This window comes from Balaenoptera musculus, chromosome 13 (genome assembly GCF_009873245.2).
Source record: "Balaenoptera musculus isolate JJ_BM4_2016_0621 chromosome 13, mBalMus1.pri.v3, whole genome shotgun sequence".
Classification (NCBI taxonomy): domain Eukaryota; kingdom Metazoa; phylum Chordata; class Mammalia; order Artiodactyla; family Balaenopteridae; genus Balaenoptera; species Balaenoptera musculus.
The window spans coordinates 33,566,744-33,578,743 of NC_045797.1; the positions used below are offsets into that span (position 1 = coordinate 33,566,744).

A 12,000-nucleotide genomic window follows, 5' to 3' on the forward strand; every position below is an offset into this window, starting at 1 on the left:
GTGTTATTTGATGGTGTCTTAAATTAGCATTGTGTTGGGAAAATATTGATTTGATGAGCTTTAAAAATGGAAAAGCTAAAATCATTAACCTATTTGGGGGGGGAAAAAAAATTTTTTTTTCTCTTATAAGGAATTAAGCCCCAACCCCAATCTCTTGCCGGAAGACAGGCTGGACCCAGGACAGAGAAATTGCTGCATTGGAGCATATGTATGATGTTTAGGTTAATAATCAAGGCAGTTAAGGTGAGAGATGAAACACTAGACGCTTCCCATGTGTCAAAATACCATCGCTCTAAAAGCTCAGCAATATTTGGTTCTTTCATTTATAATCCAGTCCTAGCATTCTGAGTAAAGATGTACGAGGATCTTTACATTTGCTTTACCTAAATTATTTCATCTTGGTAGCCTGGATTGGAGTGGAGACATTTCTTCTGAGCACTGTGTAGCTTTCACATTTTATGTGCATTTCATCAGGCAAATGTCAAATTTGCTAATAACAAGAAAATCTCCTCATTTTTAATCATGCCACTCCTGTTGCATGGGTAGGGGTGAGAGGGAGTGGGGAGCAGGGAGTGGAGGAGGGAATATAAAAGCACTGAGCAGTCTGACCAAAGAGCAGAGGAGAAAACGCTTCTTTGGGTTTTAAAATGACACATGCTTGGTTATCTCCATGTCTGCATCAGTGCATCATTAAATTCAGAATCTCAGGAGTTAATAGAAACTTGGTTCTATTAGGGATGCTTTTGCCAGCCCAGGTTTGAAGCAGCATAATTATGCTCAACTGCTGTTGTTTGGAAAGGGCAAACAGCATCTTAGGCACAGAACAATGAAATTACAGCTGAGATTTAGGTTAGCAAAAGACGTCTTCTCTAGGCTTTTATGATTCATTATTTCCCATTAAATACAGTATTAGAAGTGTACACTAGATAGCTCATGGTTGCTGCTCTCGGAGCACATTATCTATATTACGCAGGTCTGGGGAGCAGAATTAGAAAACTTTGGGGGAATGAGCAATATGTGTTTGCTGATAGAAGTACCATATGGCTCATCTTCTTCAATTGCTTTCATTGCGACTCTGATGCTGGAGAAATTAAAGTTTTATTTGATGTGGCACAGCTTAATGAACTGTCTTCTGTTAGGAAAATTGAATATGTTTCCTGTTATTTGAGCACAGAGCCTCCATGGTTTGGCTGATGAGGGATGCATTATGTATTGTTTATTTAGCATTTGGAAAACAAAAGCAAGATATTGAAGGTAAAATTGATTACTGCTGGATTGCGTTATATAATCAAGTTTTCTCCCTTTAAATTTCCCTTTACAATCCTTTGGTAATGTTTTAATAGGAGATTGTTCCAGGTTTTTGTCTTTCCAATGTACACAGAGCTTGGTTTTTTTATCGAGATACCTTTATTTGTAAACAAGCCACACGAAATGCTAAACCTAGTATTGCTACGTTTATAAAGTTTGAAGAATGATATTTGGGAGAGATGAAAATAATTCAATTTGTGTGTCTCTAATGGCAAAACTTCCAAGTGAGCCCCCAATCGACTTTGAGAGAATCTAACATTTGCTAGCTGAAAGGGGAATGTCATTTTCTTTTGTTTGAAATAGACCACTTAAGAACATGCCTTACGAGAAGGAAGGAATTTTTGATATTAGGAAATACAAACCTCAAAATATCAAATTTTAGATTTTTGAGTTAGTTGTCAGTGAATGAAAAGCTGGACTCAACCTGTGAATTAAAAAAAAAAAAATGAAGTGTATATTCCATGAATTTAATTTTTTACTGAATAAATATGTTTAAAGAAAACATATAACCAAAAATATACTTACATGATGAGAAAACTGGGATGTCATCCATGTGAATGTTCTCCACTCCCTGAAGAATCTGCAAAGAGATACATTGAGCATTTTGTTTAATTTCCCCCTTTTTGTTCTGGATCTGATCATGTTTTAGACATATAAAATGTGAATGATCTCTAAAGAGACTGAATGTAAGATCATCTAATCGCTGTGTTTCTTTCATTTTTCAGTGAGAAATATTCCTCGCATGGGCTGGTGACTCACACACACAGATCTGCAACAAGCAACTAGGATAAAAAATAGTTAAAATGAATCAACATTTATCTGGAATATACAGTCTTGACCTAAAAAGAAGTCATCTATCTTCTGTGTCCTGTGATGTTTTGAGGATTCTGGCAAATATGTCAGTTAAACAAACTTCTCTCATAATCTAAATACTGTCTGTTCAAGAGAGGCTTCCAATGTTTATAGCCCATAAGTAAAGAAAAAAAAAAAAAAAAAAAAGCCTGGTATTTAACCAAGAATAGTGCTCTTGAAAATGTCTCTGAACAAAGTGTTTAAGCAAAACTTTAGCCCCAGATATTTTCAATTCCTTATTCGTCTCCTGATTTTTTTTTTCAATGAGGTATTTTGGTACGCCATCATTTCACCCCTTTTCTTGAAATTAACGAATTCATTTCAAAAAATTAACGCCTGACTAGTGACCTGGTCATACAAACTTCCTTAAGAAACAGTTGAGAAGAAAACATCACATTTTTATGAACCCCGTCTCCTGCCAGCGGCCTCGGAGGAGGAGCACCATTATGCATTATCAGCGTGGTGTAATTTGACTGTTGACAAAGTATCCGTGGCAGTGAGACTGAGCGCAGTTAGAAGTGTGGCGGATTGTAATCAAGAAGATGTTTAGCTGTGCAACACTGCATCTTGAGCAGATTTGAATCAACATTGCCTTAAGGGGACACACACACATACCAAAAGGAAAAAAAAATCCATTAATTTTTAGAGGGAAAATTAGAGTGGCACTTAATGAAGTGAAATTTGACATGCGTTAATTGCTCTGCAGCTCCCCTAATTAGAGATTTTCAAATTCTTTTACTGCTGTCACTATGATGGCACATTGTCTTGCCGGACAAATAGTGAAATTGTAAATTCATTTGATCAGGAAGTTTTACGGAGGAAGATTGGACTGTATCCTCGAGCCCACTTCCAAAATGTGGACAGTTGGAGAGCAAAGAGGGGTTCTCTCAGCTTTACCTTCAGCACAGATAAAAATAAGCTTATTAAAATAGTTTCAGTATGAGACTTAATGTAAAGGAAGCAGGTGCTGATACGATTTCCTTAAACAGATGGAAATGTTCCTCTGGTACTCATGCCTCTGTTTCCGATGAAATATTTCAGGTGGAAAGAAAAAGCTAGCGAGATGCTACATTATATACACATTCTCATATTTCTACTTACGTTCTTCAGAAATTAGAGACAGGAGGATTTTGAAAGGCCGTGTCATGTTTTTCCCAGGTCTGAAGTCTAAGGCAAACAGTACTTTTGATCCCCTTCTTAATCTTAAAGTAATTATACTGCTGTTTGGCCCTCAGCATGGCACCAAATATGATACCATAATAATTTTGGTTTCCCTTTTTCAACCCCTCTTGTCTAGCCCTTGAACCACTCTTAATTCATTAACATATTGAATTTTTTCAATTTTCCATTTTCTTGCAATAACAGTATTAATGCCAGGGCGAAAGCTTGATTGGAGCTAAATTACTTGTTACCTGCTGGCATTTATTTATATGGCATGGAATTATAAAGCTTTGCTATTGTCATGCCTTGGGCGAATTGTTTATGACACCAGTAATAGGAGTAATTGTTATTGTTGAAATTACCTGTCAGCTACCCATAGCAGTGGCCCTTGTCCCACTGACAAATAGTGACAAGGGAGAGGTATCCTCCGTGCGTCCCCCTGATGGCTTCTCCTCTGATAATAAGAAGTGCAGGGCCTCTGATAATTTGCCTGTCACTGTTGAGTGCAGCTCAGAGAGAGTTGGCCAAATTGTTGTCATTCACTTTGACAAAGACAGCAAAATGCTCCCGTGCAAGAGGAGGATTATCAAAAGAAATGAAATCGCTTACACCCCCTTTGTTTGTTTGGCTCAAGAATTGCCTGGCTTTGTATGAGGTTCTGAAATTAGGGTCCATTTCTTCTGCGTATCTATCGTGCTGTTCATACTAAAATGAGGATCCCAGGCAAGAGAGGCATTTTATAAGACTCACTGTTTTGCAATTTACATAGGTTATGAAAAAATTATATTCAGATATAAAGAGAGTCAATAAAATTGTAACAAGAAGTCTGAACATGTGGTTGAATACCTTAGTTGAAAGCATGTGTAAAATTCACCCCTTTTTCTCTCCTGCCTTCCTTTTATCCCTCTTTTTTTCTTTTTTGACCCACGCAGGCATTCAAATTCAATAGGTGTTCAAAAGCACACATTTCCCGGTTGCAGTCAAGTTTTCTTTAAAAGTGTGGAAATCTGCATCTCTGACTCTTAAAGCCTTAAAAGATTACCCAGTCAAATTTAGGATTATTATTTCAAATGGCTGTTTCCTTTCCATAAATTATCTTTTATTTATATAATATCTTCATGTGTAAAGAGAGAAATGAAACGTAGTTCCAGGTATGCAGCATCAATTTTCACAGGCTAACAGAGGAAGCAAAATGACTCTGTTATTGCTAGAGCTCAAATATAAATATTTGCATTTTAAAACCCCTTGGTTGCAGCCTGTGAACCTGTCATAGAAGAGAGAAGGGGTCAGGAGAGTGAGGGATGGTGTCCAGGGGTCTCCCCATCTGAAAGAAATGGGCTTTAAAGTAATCAAACCTCTGCTCTTGTAAAAGCCAAAATCATTCTCACCGTTTCACCAAAGGCATCATTTCACGCTAGGAAGATTCTTATTTTTAAGGGGCCTGTGAGGTTACTGCTCGTAGGTCTTCTTGACAAATCCTTGCCATTATGAGAAGTTGCAAAGAAAAGAAAAAAAAATAACTAGGATAAATGTAAAATACTGGCTCCTTATAGGGTAGTAATCAGCTGTTTATTGGTCTCTACCAGACACGTAATGACCAAGCCCAGTGTTTAAGTGCCAGCAACATCGCCCTGGGCCCTTCCCTCCTAACACTGGCCATTATCTGATTAAAGAACCTCCAAAGAAGTCACTATTGCATAATTTTATGGGTCTTAACAGTGCAGGTTGGCTGGCAGGAAAACTACCTAGGAGGGTTGATAAAGCAATAGTGAAACGATTTTATTTATTCCACTTATACCTTGCTCTCTGAAAGGGTCTCTGAGTATCTCACACGCTGGTGGCGGCAGAAGACACCTAAAATTGGTTCAAGTAGGAATTGTGTGAGAGGTAGGGGAGGCACCGGGGGGAGATAACAAAAGTAAAATTATCTATCTCTTAAAGCTTTTCCTGAGCCGCACAATTTGAGGTAATTAACAACATCGTTACAGGCATCTAGACCTTGTCTTTGGTGTTTGGTATTTCAAGCAGGTAAGTTTCTAGCAGTGCTAAAATCATACATGCGATAATATGATGATGGGAATAAAGTGTTTCTAATTCTTAAAAATAGTGTAGTCTTCTAAACGCAACCACTCGCTGGTTAACGGTGTTGAATGTCCCTGATTAACAAGTGGAAGTCAGCGACATAATTAAGAGGTTATCTGTAGTCATAAAAATGCTCAAACCTGTCTTAGAATGTGATCCCTTTAACAGATAATTTTTAAGAATGTAGCATGTCCTCGCTTTCTCTGTCGAGAGACACGTTAGTGATCCCAGGAGGGAAAATAAACATACGTTTTTAAATGAAGATATTTTAAATGTACCCCATATTTCAGTGTGTGGCTGTAACCTGGTCTTTTTTATGTTCTTCCTATAAAACCTAAATTAAGCCTCTTAGGAGTGGTTTTGCTGTAGGTTTCATCTAAAAACACAGTACATTTTAAATGATTCCAGTACTTGAGCGCACTTTAACATGTAATCACTAACGTGCATTCTCTCCCCTCCTCTTCCAAGCATTACCTCTTCTAAAGGGATGAGGCTTCTGTAAAATTTAGCTTCATTTGAAATAGAAACTTTTAACAAATAGTAATTGCTCCTGTAGCTCTATTGATGAAATGACTAGCAGCAAATCTTTTCTCCTCTCTCTCTCTCTCTCTCCTGTAACATTTTGAAACACCCATCAGTGTCAAAGGAAACTGCACACATCTCCTTTGCTGCTCTAAATAAGGCTCAGCAATGTTAAGAAAAATGTCAGAAAAAGCTCAGTGGATTAAAGTAACATTCTGCACCATGTCACCGAGTATGGCAGGGCAGACTGGTCTGCATAATTCTGAAAGATATTTGGTGTAAAATGCTTCCTCTATAAACGAAATGAAATTTTATTTGGAAAGATTTAAGATTGTATTTGATCACCTACAACGTTCAGTTCTTTCTCTAAATCTCATTATTCCTTAATATGCCTTTGGTGTGTATTTTTAAAATTAGAACAATAATACACTCTTTGTAGACTGTTTCTCCACCCGTGTGCAGCGTTAAAATACATTGTGGACTCGTCAATGCATTTTTCTTTTCTTTCTAAAATTCCTAGGATGTTCATTCAGTGAAAGTAGTAAAAACTCTGACTCTTACACATGTAAATTCATTGAACTAATCAGTCCTTTTTCCCCCCTAAATAGAATTTGTATATGGCTTTGGAGATTTTCAGCACAGTTCATTTAGTGATATAAAAAAAACATAAAGCATTTACATTTCATTCATGTATTGAAAATAAATGAATGGTTTGAGGATTTTAGTTTGTTTTATTCTATTTTTCTAAAGAATACTCAATTATTGAAAAAAACGAGTACAATGGTAGTAAAACATCCCACAGTATCATAAGTATGTAATTAAAACTTAGCAGTTAAAAAAAGAAAACATTTTACAAATTCAATACTAGATACCAATAGACATGACAAGATTAGTTTCACAAAAACCAGGTAAATCTCCACTGATTTTAAACAAACTTTTTCAAAACAGGTTAAAAATGAATTTAGACAAATTTGTCTCTTAACCTTTAAAGATTTCCTGCCCCGTTTCTGTATGTCCTCTATTACATTAATTTTTTATTTAAATTACACCATTAACTGGATATGAATTTATCAAGAATACATGTATTGATTTATAAAACAGTACCATTAATTATTATAATAGCTAGATGTAGCTGATATTACAAAGCCATTTAAAGGTTTTTAATATAACTCGGACATACATAGATAGATAGGCATTATGGACAAGACTACAATTCAAACTGGCTACCAGCAGTTAATGAAATCCTTGATTTATATTCTAGTTTAGAGATTGATTATATTGTTGCTTTGTAAAACTATTTATATTATGCCATTTTTCAAAGGATGTCTCAATAAAAAAGCTAAATAAAATATTCAGTCAATTCCCAAAGCAGATTTTGTTTTCTATATTTTAAATGCTAGTGAAAATAATTGATTGTGTGTGTTCCAAGCTTTGTCATTTCCATTCCAGAGGTGGCTTTCCTGATGGGAGACTCGTTTGCAATGCACACTTTCACACACTCTTGGATCCTTGCAGAAACAAACCCCTTCTCTTTATTTCATTAGCCGCCCCCCTCAAACAACAAACCCATGTATATTTCACAAAACCCATGCATCAGGACACATAAGTCTTTTTTGACATCTTTCATGTTATGCATTTTTTTTTTCTTAAGGTTGTGGAAAACTGGGACTTACCCCAAAGCCGCAAAACAGGCAATCACGAAGGAGTATTTGGGTAAGAATGCAATCTGAAGAGAGAAAAAAAAAAAAAAAAAAATGAGGAAGAATATAAGCAAATAACAGTTACACTTTCAAATTGCTTTTCAAATGTTAATTAGCCAACGAATAGGTTGAAAGTTAAATTCTTTTCACATTGTGCTTGGTTTGGGTCTCCTAGTCTCTTTATTTATATCACTTTTCCTTGCCTGGCAACATATGTTACCGATTTATTATAGTATTTTTACTGTTAGCAGACAAATCTAAAGGCTAGCTGAGAAGGCTAGCTTCATCTGATGACTTTAACAACAACTGCAGGGCATCCTTGAGGGTGAGCCAATAGGCTCTTTTGAAGCTATAATACTATTAACCATTTTGATGCTGAAATATTTCTTACCGCTAAAGTTGGTTCTGTCTTTGTAGGCACTCTGGGTTTTACATACACAAAAGGTAAATGTAAATGATTTGTTTTGCAAATATTTCAATAGCCTTCTAGGCACTTCCCTCCATGTGTCTTAAGTTCCCTAAAAGCCATATGAATGCCGTGGCTTCTTTATTTCCCCCTTTCTTTTACAGGACGCTGAAATCTGGGCACAAAATGATAAGTAAACAGCTATCAAGCATCAAGTTAAATTGTCACTTCACCCTCCCCCATGCCATTAATTTTCTGCTATGCTATTAAAAGAAACAAACATTCTTTGGAGTTTCAATGATCCCATCTTTCTGACATATGTACAGCCCAGAAAAGTAAACTTCAAATGAGATTCTTTTTTGGCTAAGAACCTGCAATTCCTTTCCAAATTAGAGGTGTCATATATTATGGTCATTTTAATGGATATGTAATAGTAGCCAAAAGTTTATGCCTTTTAATATGCATACAAGAAAACGTCTGTTTCAGAGCTGTATTTGTTGACTAAAAGTATTCACTGTAAAGTTGCCAAATAATAAACTTCCGTTTTTGATCATCTGTAATTTACTTCACTCCAAATTGTCTAGTCATTTTAACTTAAAATTTTTATAAACGATCTCCTTTTCCACTCAAATGTCTCATGCGGAGTTCACTTACGATTTCAGGTAATTACATTTTATAGAAATTCTCCTGCACATGCATGACTTGAAAATTTTGAAATTAAATCTTAAATATTGGAAGCCGGTATTTCTTATCTGCAAGGTCTGGCTCAGTAACTAAAATTTAACATCATCTTGGTATTAGAATTCAACCAATAAAACCGAGATATGCATGGCAGCAGTTAGGGGTCTGGCTGTGAAAAAGTGAATTTTGCGGTCCTGGAATGTTCTCTGTACCCCTGGGATCCAGAAAGCGCTAAGACATACTGTCTGTATAAACATATCTAGTATAAGAGATTCTGCCTGCAAATCGTAGCAATGACTCTGCTCTCCAACATATCTAAGAATACACAATCATACCTGGTTTTAAGACAAAATTGCAAAATTGCCTTCAGAACAAGTGGTGAAATAACCACCATCTATCTAACCATTCATCTGATTCTAATATTTTTATTGAATAAAAATATTTTTATTCATTTCATCACTTGTACTTCGATATACTTTCCAAATTTTATTTTAGTATTAACTATAATGACCCCATCAAAATAAGAAGAAAAATTTATATTTTTACATATATAGTTATACAGTTTCATCCTAGTCTAATTTAGGATCATGTCTAAGTGGGCTTATTATTTATATCTATTATCAGATATTTACTGTATTTATTTCTTTGTCCCCAAGAGGCATCTTATGGTGACGGTAGGTAATTTTAGGTCAGAAGCAATTATGATCAAAAGGATTTCAGCTTCAGAGAATGAGGCTAAATTTCCAAAGGCATAAATGCACAGCAACTCCAAAAAATGACCATATATGTCACTGGGGTTATGCATACCCAGGCAATTCACTTGCTAGTCCTGTCTTTCCATGAATAAACCATCACATAAATGTGCCTATTAGGACACGTTCATTTTTAAATATTAATTTTCTTAGAAAAATGAAGGGAGAGAATGCTGTTGGTGGCCCTAGAGTTTTCTTCTTCTAAAAAAATTATATTCTTGAACCAAAACTGAATCTCCAGCAGAGTTTTATCCCCATATTTGGAAGCATACCAGCTGTGTACATGGGGCTCCAGGCTCCATGTGGTTTGTTGCTGAACTTGACGCTCTTCTAGACCAGGCCCTCTACTCTGTGACACAGTGCCCTGATAGATGGGATGGGCTGGACTGTCCCTTAGTCTGTCCCCATCCACCCATACCTACCACATTCTTTCACTCTCATCCACCCCAAAGCAGGTGCCTTTGAAAGGCCTGAGTGTAAGATACAGTTTCCTCTGGCTTCCCAGCTCAGGTTCTGTCATTACCTTTCTCTAATATATCTAAGCAGCCCCTTCCAGCGACTGGTCCGAGCCTAAGCTGGGATCCCCCCTTTCCTGTTGTTCCCTCACCTCTACCCCGACCTCCAAGGGCCACCCCCCTGCTTTCTGTTTTGTCCATCACCTCAGTTTCTTTTCCCCTGTTTCTGACCTGCACTTTTTCTGGATCAGACGCAGGCAGGTTGAGAGGTAATGAGAACCAGATGGACAGAGTGTAGAAATTGCCCAAATGGGTATGAGAATGTGGGAGCTGTCAGGCATGGAGTGAAGCTGGAATTTTTCAGCAATAAAATGGGATTTATCGCCACTCTACCACAGTCATTGCCGACAACCGTTTACCTTGACAGAAACCCCATTCCGATAGGCCACGCCGATGCAGATTCTTTTTTCCAAAGAGTGATGATTGGTATTTGTTCTAAGGCTCAAATGGCCTGCACTAAAGGTGAAGCATTAGGCCAAAGTCCTGTATTCCCCACTGAGGCAAATGAACCTGCTAAAATAAGTTCCTTCCACAATGGCTGTGTAATTGAAACCAGAAAGTGAGAGAATTTGATAAATTGCTTGACCCTGAAGGAATGTTAAGGTCATAAATTTTCATTGCATTTTTTCCTCTCTCTTTTTTTATTTTTATATATTGATTATATTTAGTATTTGCTTCGAAATTCAACAAGCTTACAGATCATCGGTTGTGGCCCCAGGGGAGAGCACAGTAAATCATCAATTAAGAGGGTAGGGGGCATTCTCCCCTCACCTTCCAAAGAGGAATGTCAGCTCCGCAGTATTCCAAGGACAGTCATGGAGGTGTCTTCCATCTCAGAATTATTCCAACTTAGCACGCAATTTGTCCTGGCATGGACAAAGTAAAATCCACAGGAAAGATTTTTCTCAGAAGGGTGCTGCTACACTTCTATCATTTAAGAAAGATGAACTGTTAAGAGGCTGGCAATACATTTGCAGCCATCACACCCACATACCTTTTTCCCTCCTGTAACCTAAAAATAAGAACAATTGGATTTTAGCTAAAAACCATGATCCTCTTTTTTAGAGGATCACGTGGGAGTGTGCCTGTGTGCGTGTGCGTGGAAGCATCATGCTTCTGAGTGCTGGTTTTGGCAAAGTCCACTTGAGATTTTTCAAACTTACTTTCGTTAAAATCTGGATGATCTTAATGTGGAAATAAAACATAGGTCATAAAAACAGTCCAAGCCACATGTTACAGAATATAAAATGGACTGAAATACTAAAGTCACCGCATAGCAGCAAATTTCTACACATCTTGCTTTAAGGTTTTACTTGTTTTTCTAAAAAGTGAATGAATGAAGCTTGCCAGCATTTTAATTTAGCTGTATTTTCTACCAATTGTTTATAGTGATACGATATGAAGATATATACTCTCTCAACCTGAAGCACGTTAAATAATTTATTGATAGCCAAAACTTCTTGTCCTTGAAATTTTTAAAGAACAATCTGTCTCCTGGGTATTTATGTACTTGGCTTGTTCTCACTGTTAAATAAGTAAAATCAGAAGTATTTGATCACTAATGTATAAATTTTATGTTCAGAATTTTCAGGATTCAGGAGATCCCAAATGGGATCCAGGGCAGAATTTTTGACTGACCATTGGGACAATTTCCCTAATTTAGGAAAGATTGATTCATGCTGATTTATTTTCAATTATTAATTATCAGTTTATTGGTTGAAACCGATACTAGCTCTAGGATGTATAAGAATTAAATAACCACATGCATTTTTTTTCAAAACCATCTAAACTGTATAAGTAAAAGATAATTTATGCTTCATTCTATAAAGTATTATCAGTAAGGGTGAGGCTAAATAATCTCTAGTCCCATATCCTACTTTCTTTTGTTCAAATGTAATATCACCAACGTATATTGAGTACATATTTCTATGTCAAAAAAATTTTTTTTGGTCAAGTAAGGAAAGAAAGAAATTCCAAATCCTTCTTATTCAAAAAGACAAAAGTCAGAGAATTTGTGAGTG

General features: G+C 36.5%; 1 long non-coding RNA gene across 2 annotated transcripts; it reads right to left on the reverse strand.

Moving 5' to 3' along the window:
* Positions 1-1,436: 1,436 nt before the first annotated feature.
* LOC118906150 lies at positions 1,437-7,859 on the reverse strand. Of its 2 annotated transcripts, none has more exons than XR_005022428.1 (3): positions 7,599-7,859; positions 1,834-1,888; positions 1,437-1,732 (listed from the first exon to the last, which is right to left on the reverse strand). It is a non-coding gene; the product is annotated as an uncharacterized LOC118906150 (long non-coding RNA). The 2 variants fall into 2 exon arrangements; XR_005022429.1 differs by lacking the exon at positions 7,599-7,859 and adding an exon at positions 4,710-4,832.
* Between the last annotated feature and the right edge of the window lie 4,141 nt (positions 7,860-12,000).